This window comes from Acomys minous, assembly GCF_964271855.1.
Source record: "Acomys minous genome assembly, chromosome: 11".
In the NCBI taxonomy this organism is placed as follows: Eukaryota; Metazoa; Chordata; class Mammalia; order Rodentia; family Muridae; genus Acomys; species Acomys minous.
This window is the reverse complement of record NC_140492.1, coordinates 21,349,309-21,368,259: the sequence shown is the minus strand read 5'-3', so window position 1 is coordinate 21,368,259 and position 18,951 is coordinate 21,349,309.

Sequence of the window (18,951 nt, the reverse complement as noted above, 5' to 3'; positions counted from 1 at the left end):
GAGGAAGGCTACTTGTGACTGGCTTTCTCTAACTCAGACAACCCAGAACCACCTGCTCAGGGCTTGCACCACACACACAATGGGCAACATCCTCCCACCCCACATCAACCATGAGTCAACAAAATGCCCCATAGGCTTGCCTATAGACCAGACTGATGGAGTATTTGAAGTTCCTTCTTTACAAAGCACTCTAGCTTGTCACATGGAAAAAAAATAACTACCCAGAACATGCCCTTTTCTCCATTTTATAATATGAAATGTTTCCTTTATGCCACTGTATGATGAACGTATGTAACTGTTTCTCAGGGCGTAGGGGCTCACAGTTAAGAACCTCTACATTCATCATGTGTTTGGAATGATTAAGACTATTAGACTGGAAGGTGGTGAAGTGGAACAGAATGCATCCTGCATTGAAAGACAGCCATGGCAACAAACAGTCTTAACTAGTAAGATCAGAAAACCATTCTTCTGTAGGGTGATAAGCAACAGAGGATGCTAAAATGTTTCAAGTTTAACTCCCAACATTGTTTTCGACCTTCTTCTGTGCTTTCTATTTAGGGAACATTCTTACGACCTCGGACCTAATGAAGAAGACAGCAGTCTCAAGAGCCATTTATATATTAGTTTGTTTTTGCCATCAATATAAGCCTGGATGAAAGGCTAGTCAGTCTAAGGAAAAAGAGGCTATGGAAGAAGCGAGAAATCCTATAGTTCTCCAATAACATTTCCCTGAAATTTTCCAATAAAATTGCCTGTGATGCTGAACCCTGAATCCTGCACATCTCTAAAGAGCAGGTGTCAATGTCAAAGCAGCAAGGTTGGCACAACTTTGTGCATATCTGCTTCCAGCTCCTCCTCCTAAGTGCTCTCAAAGCACCCATCTAATAGGCCTTCCTGACATTATGCTCAGGATCAATATGAGGCGCATTGTCAGAGCATTCTTGGGATGTGCCATTTGCTGCTTCATTAAACCTGGGATGGTCGCCCAACTTCAGAGCTCTGACATTTCCATCTCTCTTAAAATCACAGTCTTCCTGCAACGTTATGAGAAGACTTTCCAGTGGAATACGTTAATCTGACATGTGGGGTTATTTATACAATTGTAATCTACCGCTGCTCCCCCTGCACACAATTAAATTAAAATTATATATCTGAAGTCACCTTTGAAGTACTTATTCTTAATATCAGAGAGCTAACTGTTCTACATAGCTTATTCTTAAAAATACAATTTCTCTTAAATTCTGTCTAAACTTAGATGAAATTCTTTTTTTTTTAACTTTTTATACTTAATCAACAGATTTGATTAATATGTTGCAGGCTGCAATCTGCCAAAATTCTAATTGTCTTAACTTGAAACTTAGAATGTGGCTTTTCACTTCCTAATGTACAGTCTATTTTATGTCAGCTTAACACAAGCTATAGTCATTGGACAGGAGGGAGCATCAGTTGAGAAAATGCTCCCATAAAATCCTAAGGTCAGGCTGTAGGCAAGCCTGATGGGGTTTTTTTAATTAGTGGTTGATGTGGATGGCCCAGTCCATTGTGGGTATGGTATGGCCAGCCGTGGACTGCTGTTCTTGCTTGCATTCTATAAATCAAGGTTGCCATATACAAATAGCCAAAACAGTATGGAAGTAACATTTATATAATTCCCGATTGTTTTGTGGTTCTTCTTGATCTAGGTCATTTCTTGGATATATGTGCAATAATATAAATATATATAAAAAAATAAATAGATGCTGCTTTACAGGGGGGAAAAAAGAATGTAAGCTGAGAAAACTGCCTAGAGCTAGATAATACCAATACTGCCCCCATGAATCTCTGCATCAGCTCCTGCATCCAGGTTCCTTTCATGTTTGACTTCCTTCAGTGATGAACTCTAATATGGAAGAGTGAGCCAAATATGCTCTTTCTTCTCCCGGTTGCTTTGGTCATGGTGCTTTATCACAGCAATAGAAACCATAAGTAAGACTCCTGACTTTGCAAAATCGTGTTATATCATAAAGAAGGGAAAGAGGATAGTTACTTCAACATTAGGCTATAAATTTTTATGTTTGGAATTTAAGAAGCAAGTTTATCAGCTTAATTTAGGTATGTAAATTATACAATGGGTATGTTAACGTTGTAGTGGAAACAAATTGATCATTCCCCTGACGTGTGTGTGTGTGTGTGTGTGTGTGTGTGTGTGTGTGTGTGTGTGTTAACCAAAGAAAATTGGGTGTTCTTGAGATCTGACTCACAAATATTTTCTCTGGCACCACTAAAAAAACCTCACAAAATGCTAACACATTCATCTGGCACTTTTGTTAATGCTGTGATATGGGGCTCATTCTGCCTCACAGTTAAGTATACAGTTGATCATAGTAAAAAATCTTGGTACCAGGGGCTTTAGGCAGCTGCCTATGTTGTAATCACAGTCAAACAAAAAGCAACAATGTTCAGTGCTCAGCAGTGCTGAGAGTGCTGACAATGACTTTCCATGTTTCTCTTCAGTCCAGGAGCCAGCCCACAGAATGGTATTGTCAAAATTTATGGTAGATCTTTCCACCTCAGCTATCCATACATAGATAATTCCTCACAGACATAGCCATGACTTATTTTCTTAGTGATTCTTACCAACCTGATGATCAATATCAAAATTCCCAAGTCCGAAGTGTAGAGACTTGGGAAGTTCATTTACTGTGTGATTACCAAGAATGTCCTATGGATCAAATTCAAAACATTAGATTTGTCAGAATGGGACTTTGCCCACTAAGCAATATTGATAGGCCTGATATTATTGATTGGAATAAGGAATCACAGCCTTGCTGTCTTCAGTTCCTGCAACAGCTTTCTATTATTGAATGCCAGGCATACGTTATCATGAACTGCTGAATGCAGTAGTCCTTGAGTGGTATTTTTCTGACTTAAGCTTAGCATATCCTTGGCAACCTCCTTTTCAAATCATGTGTTATAAATAGCCATCCAATGTACCCACTCAGAGGTATTTCCCAATGATTCTCAACATGATGTTGGATAGGTGACAGAGCATTCTAAAGATGTGTCACAAACACCATTCTTTTGCATTCAGATTATTAGTCAGTGTGATAAAAAAAATGGTTAATATCATTTGACAGTGATTTTTAAGCATGAAATTATAATATAAGTACATCATTTCTTTCATCTGTCTTTCTCCCTCTAAACCCTCCCAGGTACCTCTTTTTCCCTCTCTCTCAAATACATGTCCCCTTTTAAAAAAAAAATTGGCATGAGAATGTTCACAGCCTTCCCAAGTTGCATGTAAGGATTTTTGTTTTGTTTTGTTTTTTCTATTGGGGAGTTTATGTTAAGTTCCCACAAGCCTTCCACCTTCCACAATAGCGTGTCAATTGGTGGCTTCATTATTTAGGCCTTGATTAGGAAGCCATGTTGATGAGTCTTCATGGGTGTAGGACAATTGCAAAGCAAATTTACTATCCCTGGCTCTATCATCATTTTGCTCCCTCTTACTTGATGATCCCTCAAACTTAAGAGAGAGAATTATGCTTTAAGTAAATTAGTTGGAACTAGGCACAATACAATATTTTGTTTCCTGCATTTGATTAGTTGTGGTTTTCTGTAATGGTTTCTCTCTTTTAAAAAGAAACGCTTCTTTGGCTAGGTTTGAGAACTACAGTTTCTATGGGTGTGAAGATAAATATTTAGACTACGGTTAAGGTTACAGTTAACACACTTTTAAAACTAATTTGAGTATAATATTTACAGATTTTTGTTTTGCTAAAAATATTTCTGCACTGGGCTGGAGAGATGGCTCAGAGGTTAAGAGCGTTGCTTGCTCTTCCAAAGGTCCTGAGTTCAATTCCCAGCAACCACTTGGTGGGTCATAACCATCTATAATGAGATCTGTTACCCTTTTCTGGCTCACAGACACACATGCAGGCATTGTATACTAAATAAATAAATAAATCTTTAAAATATTTCTACACTAATTTTAAGAGGAGTTTATTGTCTATGGGGTCATAATGTTGTATCACTAACTGAGTTTTGGGAGCAAAGTCATAGCAACTATGAATATAAATTCTAGAAGTTGTAGATTACTCAGCTATTAACTCCTCTGCCCATTAGGCTGTTCAAGATATTTTCATATAGATTGCATTCCAGAGAGCCCCCATAGAAAATTTTTTCTAATAGTCAAATGCATTGATTATGAAACCATAAAAAAAGGAAATAAAAGAATATTATGTGTGTGGAAGTCATTAAAATAAAAGGTTTCTAATTATGACACTATAGAATAAGTAGCAAGTTTGATTCTAGCTAATAAAGTCAGAATTACTACACAGGGAACAACAGAGAGAGTAAAAATCACTGGGCCGATAATAGCCAATCACAGTATTAGCACTCCTTACGTGCAGAGGTGCTCAAAACCCTTCTGCAAATCTTAAGAAGCGAGAAAACGTACATGGCTGAATAGGGTTCAATATCTCTGGTGCATAAAGGGGAAAAGAAAAGATAAAATGAAATGAATATTAGATAACATTAAATGGCTACATTTATTAACATTGTATTAATAGTATATCAAATACTCTTAATTTTTCCTCCATTTAAAATTTCGTTTATTTTTATTTTATGTGCCTTAGTATTTAGTTTGCATATATGCCTACGTGAGGGTTTCAACTCTTGGAGTTACAGACAGTTGTGAAGCGCCATGTGGGTGCTGGGATTTGAATTCTGATCCTCTGGAAAGGCAGTTAGTGATCTTAACCTCTAAGCCATCTATCCAGCCTCACTCTTACTCTTTCAGTCAACTTCATTTAACATAAATCATGCAAAACACTGATAAACTATTAATAAAACCATGATAAATTATTTGGATAATAATTTCAAGAGTTGTGTTTTAAGCATTCACACCACTTATTTTTAATCATACTCATTACAGCAAAAATGAACTTTATTGCAGTACAGAAAAAGAAACTGTTATACAGACACTAGGGGGCACTATTATCAGGATAAGTAGAATTAGATTTGACCTTTGTTATTCACATCATCATGAACTAGATGTAGGGAAACACTAAAATATTACTTGAAAGGATCGGCTCTTGGGTGATTACTTGCTTAGCTTTAGGTGTCAGGTTAATACAGCCTAGAATCACCACCTGAGAAGGGAATCTAGATGAATTTTCAGGTGAGAGTGCCCCATGGGCATGTCTGTGGGGGCTTGACTGTTAATAGATGAGCCTTTCCCATTGTAAGAACCACCCTTCCATTGGAAGTCGTCTTGAACTGAATAAGAAAGGTAGCTAAGCATGGGTCTCAGACTTGGTAATAGCAGCATCCTCCATGGTTCTCCTACACTTCTTAAGAGTAAATTCACTTCTTTGTTGGATGTAATGATGTGTGAAACACCAAGGAAGCCTGCCTTAAAATGCTGAGCTCACTTCTTTCAATGATGAACTATAGCCTGAAAGTTGAAATATCTCTTTCCTCTTCTAATTTCCTTTTTTCCCACAATGTTTTAATTATAGCAACAGAGATGAAATCAGGAGAGGTAAATTGTCTGTACTTAAATCTAGAAGCTGTGTGATCTGGCAAAAGTTCACTTTCATCTTTGTGCCTTAGTTTGACCTAGTTTTGCCTCTCTTGGACTAGTAACAATTGCACTAGCTTCTACTTGTAGGAAACAAATACCTGACTGTTACTCAAAAATGCCTATCATGTACCATTTTCTTCATCTTGATGAGTTTACGGCCAGATGGAAATCAATGTCAATACAGATAAATGCTCACAAGGCAACGGGAGGAAATATAAAACCATATAAACAGCTTCATTTTACTGGAAAGGTATTTGAAAGCTATGTTAAATTGAGAAGGGGAAAAGAAGGTCCCCAAGGACATGGCAAATCAGTGACTGGAAACTGATGAGGCTTGTCTGGGTTATTATCTCAGAGACTCTGAGACTTAAGAAAAGTTTTGACTGTGGGGTGAAGATGATTGAAGAGTGCTGTGGGAGAGACATTTTCTGTAGTCAGCAGAGACAAGAGAGACAAATGTGGTAAGAGGAATATGGTATTAACTAATAATGTCTTTAAGTGGTTCCATGGGGGTTATAAATACAAGGTGTGTAAAGTGTAAATCACAAAGATGACTATAGTGTCATAATTGCCTGACTGATGTACATCCATACAAAGTGGCCATTGAAATCCATGCCCCCACCCACTGAATACCATTAACTCCAGTCCGTGATAGCAGAAGTGTCTGTCCACAGCTGAGCTATCTTGCATGTTGGCTATCTATTATTGTACAGTTGTTTGATTTTTGCATCAGATTATTCAAATATGAAATACTCCATCTTAATCATTTAAATATGCTATTCAATATTATAAAATATTCATAATATTGTACAACTGTATCTGCCATTCAGGTCCATAATTATTTTTGCCTTTAGAAAACCCTGAAACAATGACTTTCAGCCTTTACTCTTGGTGTCTTCCATACTTCCCGTCCCCAAGACAAAGCATCTTATACAGTGGAATTAAGTGGTGTTAAATGTAAAGTTGAAGATATTAAGTAGTTAAATTGTTGTGAGTATAGTGAACATGTTAGCACTAGCGCACATGCCTTTTTGTCTTTTTTTTTTTTTTTTTTTTTTTTTAGTTCTCAGACCACTTTAAGATGTAACTGCCCATTTACTCTCTATAGCACTCCACACTTATTATTGCAAAAAAAAAATATTTTTTGGAATTGTGAGACATCTAGCTTTGTCTTTTTGAGTCTGTCTTACTAGATTCATTTAATCACATGTACCCTTTATCACCTCCCCTTCTTCATGGCAGCTTCCTACAGGCCCTGGAAGCATTAGTCTTGGATACTTGGTCCTGTCATCAGCGATATTCCTAATATTATGCCTGGTTTCACTCAGCCATTCTTCATAATTAAACTTTTGTGAGACCCACATGCTAACTACCAGGCACACCTCCCAAAATTTACATATATTCTGTGTCACCTATGCGTCCAATGTTTTTCACCAGTAAGTAGTTTCACATCACTTTCTCTTCAACTTATCAAATTTGCATCTATTCAAATACTTATGGACCATGTGAATTACAATGCTACAATACACATGTCAGTAGGCCTGTGTCAAACTTATGTGTGGAAGAAAATAAAGAAATTTGCTTTTTAGCATACCAGGACCAAATTTTCAAGCTAAGAGAAGTAAGAGAATAATTTGCACTGATGCATTTAAAGTATATAATCGGATTTAGGAAAAGACATTTAAACTTCCAATTTTTTTTTAGCACATTTGCTATGCAATTTACACAATATCATGTTTCATAACCAGGAGCTTCATATTACTGTGAGGCTAATTGTTCATCCTTTATAAAATTTAAAAAAGCTATTTAACTTTAAATTATACTCTCTCTTAAAAGAAACAGCTTAATTAAGAGGTTATTTTTATTCTAGGGTATGCAAGTAGGAAATTAGTTCTAATTTCACCATCTACTCTGTGAGTAGGCTAATTAATTGTGCGTCACAGTTACATTGATAGGTAAGAGTCTCCAGAAAGGTCCCCAGGGTACCATTCTATGAATAAGGACATGAATGAGGAAACGTTAAAAAAAATCATTCACAAAAAAAAAAATGATGAGTTGTCCGGTCCTCCATTTTCACCTGTACAATCCAATTCATTCCATTCCCTGAAATTTTGATATGGTATGCACTTATTTTACAAATTTTCAAGAATAATATAATGTAAAACATGCAGAAAGTGAAAACATGTCGATATCAACAACTGGCAACATCAGTTTGGAGCTATGTTTTGAACAATTTCCTATCCAAAAAAAAAACTTATTATGTTTAGAAAGTCTGTGAACCTCATTTATTGGTTCACCACAAATACAAATAATTTATCCGCTCTCAACTAACTAGTCCTTTAACATAGTATAAAAGTGCTTCTTTCATTGTTAAAATGTATATACATCTGTAATCATTTTTCCTGTGGCATATTCAGAAAATGCTGCCTAGCAAAGTTGGTTTGAAAAGGCAATTAGAGAATTTTCTTACAAAACCATTTCTCCTTAAGGCCCTGGCTCTGTTAGTTATTTTCATCTTTTGTATCCTGCACTGATATTATACATGAGGTCCTGTAGCATCACATATTTCTGTATATTCTTCACTATGACAGTAGCCCATATAGGAAAAATATGTTTCTACCATATTCCAGTTCTGCCATACATTTCTGCCAAAGCCATCTACTAGACTGTACTTATAGGTTCTCTATGTTATTAATTTACAGTTATCTTCTTAAAAGCTATTTTAAACTTAATCATGCTATTGAGACCACTTCCGCTGATACTCCACACATTATAAAGCACTGAATCCAGTTGTGCAGGGCTGAGAAGACTCGAGGCACCCTGCAGCTGCGCTTCAGCCAGAAATGGACTCCCTCCATGCTAATGGGCTGTGAGGTTAGAAAAGAGCCTAATTTCTTCTATTGCCTAATGGCATCACAGCACGCACAATATTCTAGTCAAGTTGCTACATGACTGTGGCTCTTGTGTAAACAAGCGTACCAAGCTGTGCTGTGTGAAACACAGTGCACACAATTATGGGCAGTGTCTATTACTTGATAATGAGAATGAATGACTATTTCCTAGTTTACATTTATTATGGCAAATTGATTCTTTGTGCATGTGCTTATTCCACTTAGGTGAGTTTTCTAAAAGTTACTACAAAGCAACATCAGTCCGCTCCCTCAGCAAATCTGCTCGGAGCATGTTGCTGGCATGGAAGGTGGTGTCTTGCCCATTTTGTTCTACTACCGACTTTCCACGGGACAAAGTGGAGGCAAAAAGTAGAATTTCTTACTGTTTGTGACTGTGTGGGGGCCTAGGCTGACACCTGAAATGGGTTCAGCATTTAAAACATATAATAAAAAGCGAATAGAATTAGGTACCAAGAAAATACTATGCTACAAAGCATGTGTATAGTATGTTGAATGTTGTAACAGGAGTCAACAGTTCTGAGATGATATATTAGCCTATACTATGGTTTGGTTCTTAGAATAAATAGTTCCAAAATATGCTTTACATAAAAAAAATGTTATTTTGCCTTTTGGAACTTGGAGAGGAAAAACAAGGTTTTCCTAATTAAAAGTCACAGTAGGTACTGGGGGCATGCTGTGTTATATTTCACGTGTTTCAGCAAGCTGTCCACATGACATCCTCACACTCTTCTATTAACTGTACAGCAATAAAGCATTTGTAACAGCCATGAGAAAAATGATTAATTATCCACGTCAAGTGGCATGGCTGCATTGTAATAACTATAATGCAGGATGTTACATGTCTCTATTGCCTTAATCATCAAGATCTTAAGTTTTTTGGGGAAAAAAATCCAAACTGGCTAACATTCTAAACCAAAATTAGACTTGAAGTCAATACTGATTTTTGATGGGTGTTTACTTTCTGTTTGCAGGCATTATACTTTCCGCAGTTTTAAACAAACAAAACCAAATCCTCACATTACTTTTAAAGTGCATTACATAAAAACTTCAGAGTAACCTAAGGGAAAATATTATTAAGGGGAAAATATTGGTTGAAAATGTAAAATGGCCTAAGGAAATGATATTTATGAAGTGTAGAGTCAGGGTTGGCAATGTCATAGGTAGGTGATATTTATAAAGAATACTCGGGAACTCTAATATCCCTGGTCCTTATATATGCACTCTACATTCCTATCTGGCTTTCCCAGGGCAACCTTTCATCCTACAAGCTTTGTTGTAGGTATGAACTACACAAGCACATGCCATTTCCACTTTAGACAGATTATTTTCCTTCAGCATTTCTATATTGGAATATGATTAGGTACACAGATGGATACTTTTTATCAAGTGGTGAGCTAAAGTTTTCAAAAGGAATGTTATATGTGTTTTCTAACGCATGAGAAATGGGCAGTGCTAGGCTATGGGAGTTTGGGGTACATACTCTGCAACATTTGTATAATGGAAAAGTAGTGAAAAGCTGTTGCTGAGAACATGGCATGTTATTAAGCAAAATAAGACCAAAATTTCAAAATATTATTTAAAAACAGTCTTGCTTCCCATCCTACTGACTGTTTAGAAGACTATTTCATCCACACTGTTAAACATAGACACCTAAACTGTTCAGAGAGTGTGCAGAAATAAGGTTGTTCAAAAGACTACCAGTAGATGAACCAAGGCTTGCATTTCTCTGACAGAAGCAGAATAAATGTGCTACTGTTAAATGATAGAACTGGATGATAAATATAAGTAGAAATTTTTAATAACATACTTGAACCTTTGCAATTTCATTAACCAGGTCATTATTTCTTCTTAGTTTCATTAGTCCTTCTTGGAGGATAAGATGAAACATTTTATTGAAACTACAGATAAGCAAATTAGTCTTAGCATTTACTGGAGGTACTCTGTGACCTCCCAAGGAGTATTTGAAGATTCCATTAGCTACGTGGTGCTTCAATATAGCTAATCATAGATGACAATAAAGAGGCCACGATAAAATTTAAGCCAATGTCAGCATGATTGGGGATGTTTGTTGACCCAGAATACATAGTTAGCTCAAGAGGTGAAATTTAAAAAAAATCACTTTAGCTGTTAGTGAAAAACAAATTAAAATATAATTTTATACACTATCTCTCTTCTTTTGCTATCAAAAATCAATGAAATCTGCAATTGGAGAACATTATGGAGAGGTTAAAGATGAGAACACATGCAGTCTGTCTACAGGACACCTAAGCCATTTAGGTTAATGAAATGCCTATGAAAGCCATATTAATTAGCAAGTTCCTGGGACCCTGGTCATCATTTTATAAATACCATGCTATACAGCACAGAGCTCCCTGTGCTTCTGTGTTCTATGTGGATTGTCACATAGCACTTGCCTTGTTTTGTCTGTTTTCTGTGTCTGAGTAGTGGCCTGTATGTTATAAAGTAGTACATACATCTAGAAATACTTCAATAGCAAAAGTGTCATCTAGTCCCACAGTCTTACGAATATGGAGAAATAGTTGAACAGACTAGTTTTTGGAAAAGATAATTTTAAAATTTCAAAATGTTAATATGCAGCTTGCTATAAGATGACAGATAAATTGCCTTGCCTTTCTCTTTGTTGTCATGTTTTAGCAAACATTTTTTTCCAGAAAAGTGAGAATTTTAATCATTGGAATTCAAGTTAAGGTGGATATTTAAAAGGAATAAAATCATGTATGACAGTATATATTTTAAGGGTAGGAATACTACTAAAAATGAATGTAGTTCACATTTAAAAGAAAAGAGATAAAACTGGAATAGCAATCATTTCCACTATAAACTTAACTGCCTACTCAGAGAAAATCCATGAAAAAGAGAAATCACCAGCAAACCTTGGCATGCCTCTACCACTTCCATCAGCTACAATGGTGTTTCATCATTACATTCTTTCAAATATTTAGGTGCATCTGATTGGTCGAGCCTTGGTCTCACATGCATATGTAGCTATGTAGGAAATTAAGAATGCATCCGTTGATCCTAGATTTCGCAGACAGATCCAGAATCTGGAAATCTCCAAATGTAGAGAGATTTTTCCCCCCTAAATTTTATAGAGTTTCAATCATAAACTGGGATAGTAATTAAAATTTATTTTTTCAAAAAAAAATAGGAGCTCATAAAAAGGTAAAAACCACATTCAACAGTACTGACCGCAGTGAGAAGGCATAAAAGTCAAAGTGTCTGAGGCATGGTGGAATATTTCTTTCCAGCAAGGAAAGTCTGTACTTGATTTAGTTGTCCTGGATACAGATTTACACCTGATAACATTCCATTCCAGGTGAAATGAGAAGACTTCAGATAGGACAGAGCATCTTAGCAGCTTAAGAACTTAGAGGAGGCATCTCATAGATGGAACTAGAAATCCAAGGGATGGACAGAAATAGAAGGGAATCCAATACAAGTGCATAACTCAGGGGCAGTGACTCAGAGTAAAGAGCAAATATCTGAAAGTGAATGCCATCTGGAACTATGTGAAGTTTCTAAAATGCACCTGCATAAGAGATTCCACATATCCAAGTAGAAATCAGAGCACTTGCTTCTGTGAGAACATTGCTACCATTTGGAATTACTTTTTATTTCACATTCATTTGATAACTTTAACTGTGTACTTTTTAAACTTAATGTTGAGTTGCTTTCAATATCTTGACATTTTTCATGGAATATGAATACATCTAGTATTAAAAATCATTGGTTGAGGACACTTGCTACCAAATACTATGATCTGATTTCAATCCCCAAGACCCAAAAAGAGAGGCCTAAGTCCTCTTACAAGTTACACTCTGATCCCTACAGTGACATTATCACAGCACAGACATAAAAGTATTTTGAAACACTCTTATTATGATTATAATCAAAGCAATATATTAATAATGAGTTTAGTAAGCAAAGGACTGTAGGACTCTCTCTAGACTCTCAACCTTGCAATGTGCATCCTACATTCCATTAACTATGATTTTTACTTGCTAGTTTAACAAACTGTCATGTTTACATTCTGAAAAAATTAAAATGAATCCTCATGAATGTCACAGGGAGGAGTTTCTTTTTTATTTTTATTTTTATTTAAGTGATTTATTCAGCTTACATCTCAATTGTTAACCCCTCACTTGTATCTTCCCATTTCCCCCTCCCTCCCTCTTTCACCCTATTCCCCTCCCCTAGGTCTGTGACAGAAGGGACCTTCCTCCTCCACCATATGATCACAGCCTATCAGGACTCATTCTGGTAGCCTGCTTACTCTTCCTCTGAGTGTCCCCAGGCCTCCCCACCAAGGGGAAGTGGTCAAATAGGGGGCACCAGTATTAATGTCAGAGTCATTCCCTGCTCTCCACACAGCTGTGAAGAATGCACTGTTCAGTGGCCTAATCTGAATAGGGGTTCTAGATTCTCTGCACGGGGAGCCCAGGATGTGGAGCAAAATCCCCAGGGAAGAGTTTCAAGTGTAGAAGTTCCTCTTTGTTCAGCACTCATTCCCCTAAATTGTTCTTCTTACTCTACTGCTGAGGATGTATTACTGTCGGATGAATTAGGTTAATGATAGGGAGAGGCACTCAATTAGAGACCAATAGGAGTCAATGTTTTGGGGGAGTGCTTTTAGTTTTATAGCTTGTATTGTATCGGCTAAAAACTCAAGAGTCAAGTTTCAGCCACAGTAGAACACAACGCTAAATGCTAATGACAACATGTCTATCTTAGATATTCAAAGTAAATATCAGCAATGTGTGAAGACAAAAATGAGGCAAGGAGTCCTAGTGAACAAATCTCTGTATTTGATATGAATAAAGAAAAACTTCTGTGATAATGTTTGTTAAATACAAATGATGATGAGAGTACCCAAAATATAGATATAACTTAGTCTTTGTAACACAGATACTATAGAAGAAATATTATAAACGAATATGCTTAGGATGGTTTAAAAACAAATGTTTGGGAGTCTAGTCACTCTCCAAACAATGTAGGGTATTGGTTTTGCCTTTGATCACCTTGCAGGATTTTAAGGTAAGTCCTTATCTTAGAAGACACCACACACTTCAGATGTGGGACTTGAAGGATGCCTGTTGGACATGACCTGAGAGCCTCCTCCTTGAGAACTAGCTCTCACAGTAGTGGAAGTTGCTATGCAAATTACCAAGGGAGGAAAGCAGTTAACCATCCTACCCAGATGTGATGTCTACAAACCACAGCAAAGACCAGTACAGCAAGATATCCTCAAGGGTGGAACAGTGGTCATTATATCTTGGCAGTACCCAATAACTGTTTGACTGGACTTAAGGCCCAATTGACTCATGCCTGGTACTCTGAACCTACCAGATGAGAACCTAGTGAAGAACCTACTGTTAAACTAATAGTTTCATGAAGGTCCATGTATTATTGTTTATTTTTTATATTTATTTATTTATTTTACAATCTTATGTTAATCAAGGGATTTCCTGCATGGTACTCCGGCATGCCCTGGTGTCCTTGAGGGTCAGCATCTTGTCTCCTGAGACTTGAGCTACAGGCAGTTTTGTACCACCATGTTGCTACTGGGAATCAGGTCCAGGTCCTTTGCAAGAGAAACAAGTGTTCTTAATTGCTGAGCCAACTCCCCGTCTACTAATTTTTTTTTTTTCAGGCTCGTGTTATTGAGGCCCTTCTCACAATATTATCTGGGCCAACAAGTTTCCTACTTTCTCCTCTATCAGATGCACAGTCAGGGTTATATTAAGTCCTTGACACAGTTGCAAAAAAAAATTGTGCAGTGTGAGAGGTAAATCTTGAGGTTTTTGTTTGTTCGTTTGTTTTTAATGTACCTACTTAGTTTTCCCAGCACCATTTATTGAAGATAACATGAAGAATGATCTGGAAATAATCTCTGACTGAAGGACTGTTTTAGCTTACTTTATACTGCTGAGATAAAGCATTCTGGCCTAAAGTTACTTGGGGAAGAAAGGATTGATTCATTTTCAGTGTCCCAGTCACAGGTCATCAGGAAAGGAAATTGAGGCGGGACTCAAGGCAAGAAACTGAGGGTAGGCACTCTAGAGGAGGCCATGGAAGAATGATGCTTAGTAGCTTACCTTTGGCTTGCTCATCGTGCTGTCTTATATAACCTAGGAGTGCCTGTCTAGGGGTGGCACCACCCGTAGTGGGCTGGTCCTATAGGATCATTTTTTCAACCAAGCTTTCTGCTTCTCAAGGGATCCTAATTTGCATCAAATTGACAATCCATTAACCCTGATATCATTTTAAGTTCATTGATGTGGGACTCCTGGTCCACTGTAAGGAAGCACCATTTCCTGGGTCTAAAGCTTGGACTGTATAGGATTAGAAAAGTGAGTTAAGTGCTAACATGAATGTATTCGTTGTTGTCCTCGTCTAGCTGTGGATGCCCTGTGAACAGCAGCTTCAAGCTCCTCCTGGCATGACTGTCCACCATGCTCACATGTAATTGGAGCTGTGAGCTAAAAAGTACAAAGCAGCTAGAATATTTATTGCCCAGCCACTTGCCTTCGTCATTATTCAATGTAGTTATTTCTAAAGCACAGATTTCTTTGTAATCAAAACACACAGTTGCATGTCACTCATAGGCATGGCCACGTTCAAGCTTCTGACATCGTATTGTAAACTCTCAGAAGTATGAGTCAGGATGCTAAGGTTGAACATTTCTCAGTATTGCAGTCTATATTCAATTTCTTCACATTTAATTTGTTTCTATGTGAAAGCCAAACTTTCCCGCAGACTTACTCTATAATTACTATGTGTACACAAGATGCCCATTTGCCTAACCAGCAATGATTATGCTTTTCTTTAATGGGCTAGAAATGGAAGTACAGGAGCAATGACCAGCACTCTTGAAACTGAGCAACATATACAGTTGGTCCCTGTTTTTTGAAAAGCAAAAGGTGAGGTTTACTGATCCAGGCATAAAAGAAACTACAGACCCAACACTTTGATCATATTATTACACAAACTCCCACCTACTTCCTCCCACCACCTTAAAACCAAGTCATGAAACTATGGTTCAGGGTTAAGTATACTTAGTCACAGAGAGATGGTTTGATATTTAGATAAGTATTATTTATTAGAAATCATGAATGTCTTTCAAATTTTCAGTTCTGAAACACTTCTTTTAGAGTTTGTCTATTTAAAAATCCATCAATCATAAACTGAAAATATATATAATTATTTTCAATTCTTGAAGTGATGGCTAGTGACACTTGCTTTACACTATTGTATAGAATATACATACTATATATAATATTTACAGCCATTATTGTGTCCTTAGAGCTTTAATCACTTGTTGTTATAGTTGGATTTCAAAATAGCCTGCAGTCACCAGTTTAAAACATTTTTTTCAGTACCATTTTATGCTGTCATGATGACTGACAAACTACCCAGAGTCTACTACTAATTTATGCTATAACCTTGTGCTTTTATCTCTTGCAGTGAAGAGGCACTTAAAGGCACCTCCCCTGGCATAAATTCAACTCGATGAATCTCAAAGAATACGTGGAAATGTTTATATTTCCGAATAGAAATTATCAGTACTGTGATTTTTATCATCAGGAGGTACAATGTGGTTCTCCCTCTTAGCTTAATGAGTTCAAATCTATCTTACATGAAGAGCATCCACCTCTGTGATAACAGTTTTAGCAAAAAGGAACACAGTCTGGTAAATGTTCATTTCTTGATCAGTGGGTCTTTTGTTTCTCATAAGTCAGCACATTAATAAAGGCAAGGCCTACTCTCCTCTTTTAGTTTCAGGACAGAACTGTCATGAGGTGACAGTGATTAGATACCAATTTATGCCCAGTTTGCTTGGATCTTCAGCCATAAACACCATAACCAAAAGGAACTTTGGGAAGAAAGGGCTTATTGCTACTTATATCTCCTGGTCCATCATGAAGGGAAATCAGGGCAGGAACTGAAGCATAGGCCATGGAGGAATGCACCTTACTGGCTTACTGGCTTGCTCTCCAGGCTCACATTCAGCATCCATTCTTCTACCTCCCAGGACCACCTGCGCAGAGACCAGACCACCCATAGTAGGCTGGCCCTCCCAATAAATCATCAATTAAGAGAGTACCCCACACACACAGGTTTTGCTCACAGGCCAATCTGATAGTAACAGTTTCTCAGTTGGGGTTTCTTCTTCCCAGATGACTTTGTGTACTGAGCATGACTTTCTCCCAAGACATTTAAAGAATACAACCTACAGAGAGAATCGAGGTCTTCCATCCCTGCTTTGACTTATGTATTGATCATGTAGGCTTAGCAGTGATATAAAGATAAAACTTGCAGGGAGCAAAGTACTTGCTCAAAAGCCTTGGATTATCACATCAGCATTGAGTTTTAGATTAAGTGTCTGGAAATTGCAAACACAAAACAAACAGCAGTAGCCACAAAAACCTGTTCAAGGTCTAGGACTGTGAAGAAATATCTGTTAAAATGCTGCCCTCTTGTGACAATGTGTTATATTTACTAGTAAGGATCTGCTCTTCCCTTCAGGATCCAACTTGCCACACCTTACCAAGCAAAACCTTAGTGTAGTTTAGAGTTAAAAAGTAAAATACATGATGTCCTTTTCGTGGCACCTCTCTTGCTCAGTAGTTCATTTTCAGTAGATATTTCATGGAACTTAATGTTTAATCCTCATCATTTAAGTAGCTTAATGCTTAGATTTGGTTGTGTATACAACTATCTCCATCTTTAGAGAAATTAAAGATAGCTTCATATCGAAATGTCAGTGGCACACTTCACAGGAGGTCACAGCTTAAATTACTGTAGATAGAAATGTCACTGCAGGACAGCAGCCTCTGCACATCAACCGTCTCTCTCATCAAATGGCAGACAATGCAGAGACCCTGGCTTTAAATAGCTTCTGGTCTAAGGTTGAGGCAGCATATGCAAACAAAGTAAAATTGCCTGTGTTATGGCACAGTGTATGTATCACAGATAAAGGCATGAAACTGAACCAGGAAAAGTGATCAGAAGAAGGGAACATCTGAGCCCTTGTTAAAATAGGCCAAGGAGAAAAGGACAAGGGGAGGGCAAGTAGCAAGTGGCCAAGTGGTCATCCGTCTGTGTTCAGGCTCTGCTCAGTGGGATTAAGGTCTGACATTAGATGTGCCCTTGGTGACTGAAGTATCAGCCCCCAGTTCCTACATACATTGGCTGCTGACTCTGGCAATGAATCTTACACCTCAGGAATGTCCTCTTCCTTAAATAAACAGCCTATCTACAGGGACATTACATGTCAATATGGAAGGGAAAGGGCATAGTATCTTCATCTCAATTTAAGATGCCTTTTGTGTATGCATCAAAATTCTCATAGGTAAGATGGGTATAGTGAGTTAAAATCTGTATTCCTAGCTATGAATATGCTAAGGCAGTGGGTTTACACACTTAAATACAGCCTAAGCTACAAAATGAGATGCTATATAAAAATAATAAATATATAAATGCATGAGTAAATGAATAAAAGACAAATATCCATTGAGTTGACTGAGGTCATCAAGGTAATTTCAGGCAGCCTCTTGCTCTGTGCTCTTTACTCCTATACAGGTGTTTGAAATATCTCACTATGAATCATTAGACCTAGATTCTGGAAAACTTATGGTAATATGTTTGTACCAATGGCACAGTCCAGAAATGGGCAATGGAACACAAACAGGGGTAAACTTTTATGCTGGGACAAGGGGAAGTTAGCTTAAAATAGAAATCCAGATGTAAAGGGGCTTCTCTGATGAGAAGTGAAAAAATGCACTAATCTATAAGTTTAAAGATAATAACACATGGGACAGTTTAATATTATTTAAAAATTAACAGAATAATGACATTAAGTTCACTACTTAATCTTATGACATAGCAGTCATGGGTTTGGGGCCTAATTAATGATACTAGACATGAATTTCATCTTGTGGAACACATGGTTTTTTATTAATTTATTCATATTACGTCTCAATTGTTTTCCCATCCTTGTATCCTCCCATTCCTCTCTCCCTCCCGCTTTCCCCCTACTCCCCTCCCCTATGACTATGTCTGAGGGGGACCTCCTCCCCCTGTATATGCTCATAGGGTATCAAGTCTCTTCTTGGTAGCCTGCTATCCTTCCGCTTGGTGCCACCATGCCTCCCCATCAAGGGGACATGGTCAAATATGGGACACCAGAGTTCGGGTAAAAGTCAGTCTCCACTCAACTATGGATAATGTCCTGTCCATTGGCTAGATCTGAGTAGGGTTTTGATGTTTACTTGCACATGTTGTCCTTGGCTTGTGCCATAGTTTGAGCAGGATTGTCAAACACATCTTAAATACCAACTAAAAAAGGGATTGGTTACTCCAGTATTAGCTATGCCACTATTGCACCAATGGGTAAACTTTAACAAGCCACTTTGCTGTAGCTCACACTGTTCATAGCTGGACAGAATTACT